General features: G+C 38.4%; 1 pseudogene; it reads left to right on the top strand.

Annotated features, from left to right (window-relative positions):
- The first annotated feature begins 262 nt into the window (after window positions 1–262).
- Window positions 263–897, top strand: LOC143686438 (ubiquitin-conjugating enzyme E2 N pseudogene; annotated as a pseudogene).
- The last annotated feature ends 1,234 nt before the right edge of the window (window positions 898–2,131 follow it).

Raw genomic sequence — 2,131 nt, 5'->3', positions numbered from 1 at the left:
AGGACAGGCAATAAGACAAGGAATTGAAAGGTAAAGAATAAGAAAGGAAAGAAGAAAACATTAAGAAAAGATACAACAAAGAGAGTTAAAATAATCTAAGTATCCAGAGAGAAAATGGTGCCAGACAGGAATTGGAAGGATATATGAGAGTTAGCAAGACCAAGAGGAAAGAAGAAACATTTTAAGAGAGGACATAGCATATATGAAGAGTCCAGAAGTGGGAGAGAGTACAACACACTCAAAATGTTGATAGATGAGAGGCCGAACTCGGGATCTGACAAGATGGCCGGGCTGCCCCGCAGGATTATCAAGGAAACCCAGTGTTTGCTGGCAGAACCAGTTCCCGGTATTAAAGCAGAACCAGATGAGAGCAACGCCCGTTATTTTCACGTGGTCATTGCTGGCCCCCAAGATTCCCCCTTTGAGGGAGGGACTTTTAAACTTGAACTATTCCTTCCAGAAGAATACCCAATGGCAGCCCCTAAAGTACGTTTCATGACCAAAATTTATCACCCTAATGTAGACAAGTTGGGAAGAATATGTTTAGATATTTTGAAAGATAAGTGGTCCCCAGCACTGCAGATCCGCACAGTTCTGCTATCGATCCAGGCTTTGTTAAGTGCTCCCAATCCAGATGATCCATTAGCAAATGATGTAGCGGAGCAATGGAAGACCAACGAAGCCCAAGCCATAGAAACAGCTAGAGCATGGACTAGGCTATATGCCATGAATAATATTTAAATCGATCTGATCATCAAGTGTGCATCACTTCTCCTGTTCTGCCGAGACTTCTTCTTATTTTGTTTGCATTTAATGGACACAGTCTTAGAAACATTACAGAATAAAAGCCCAGACATCTTCAGTCCTTTGGTGATTAAATGCACATTAGCAAATCTATGTCTTGTCCTGATTCACTGTTGTAAAGCATGAGCAGAGGCTAGAAGTATCATCTGGATTGTTGCGAAACGTTTAAAAGCAGTGGCCCCTCTCCTGCTTTTATTCTTTCCCCCATCATGGTTTAATTATAAAGCACTGTGAATGAAGGTAGTTGTCAGGGCTAGCTGCAGGGGTGTGGGTGTTTTTCTTTATTTTTATTTTTGAGGAGGGAGATAGTTTTATTATTTTATAAGTTCCTTCCCCCCCCCATGCCTTTTGTGGTGATCTAATTAAATGTGTTGGTTAAAAGCGGCTAACCAGTTGTTCTTTAGAATATACCCTCTAGCCAAGTCTAACTTTATTTAGACTCTGTAGATGGACAAGCTTGATTGTTTGAACCAAAATGGGAACATTAAACAAACATCACAGTCCTCACTAATAACATTGTGACTTTGCTGTCAAGTATAGAATCCTCCCTTCAAAAACGAAGCTTGTGACCATTTTGTATGGCTTGTCTGGAAACTTCTGTAAATCTTATGTTTTAGTAAAATATTTTTTGTTATTCTAAAAAAAAAAAATGTTGATAGATGTCAGTATTAACTGGAGCACAGGGGAGTGACGTAAAGTAGGCAATTAGGTAATGGAGAGCTGAATAGATCTCATTAAGGATTTTGGATTTGATCTATAGGCAATGGAGAAATAGAAAGGATTGCCTGGACAGGATCAGGTCTGTATTTTAAATGACTATCGTGAATGCAGCTGATTAGGTTACAATCACCTGTGGGCCACCTAGGACAGAAAGATGAATGACTTCAGAATCAGGTGGTCCAGGCTTAGAGACCTAGTAATGCTGGCTACTTTGGGCTTGTGAAGCAAGACTCCTAACCTTCTGAATTCCAATTTTGGCATCCGTAAAATGGAGATAATAATATTCACCTTGCAGTATTGTTGTCAGTACTAAAAAACACAAATAAAAAATGTCTGAAATATGATAGACAATAAACAGTAGCCATTGTTATTTCTCATTATTGTCTTTCATTGTTATCCTTTTTTAATATATTTGCCATCTAGTCTTCCTCACCCCCTTTCATGTATTAAATACTTACAGTATGTCATGTAAAGTGAATGATTTACAAGCATTTTCTCATGTAATCTTTGAAGCAATTCTCTCAGCCAAGTACTAATATTAATCCCTTTTTAAAGATGAGAATACTTAAGCTCAAACACTTGAAGCATCAAGTTTCAATATAAGACT

Source organism: Tamandua tetradactyla, chromosome 6 (genome assembly GCF_023851605.1).
Source record: "Tamandua tetradactyla isolate mTamTet1 chromosome 6, mTamTet1.pri, whole genome shotgun sequence".
NCBI classification, from domain to species: domain Eukaryota; kingdom Metazoa; phylum Chordata; class Mammalia; order Pilosa; family Myrmecophagidae; genus Tamandua; species Tamandua tetradactyla.
This window is presented reverse-complemented; position numbering and strand designations above follow the sequence as displayed.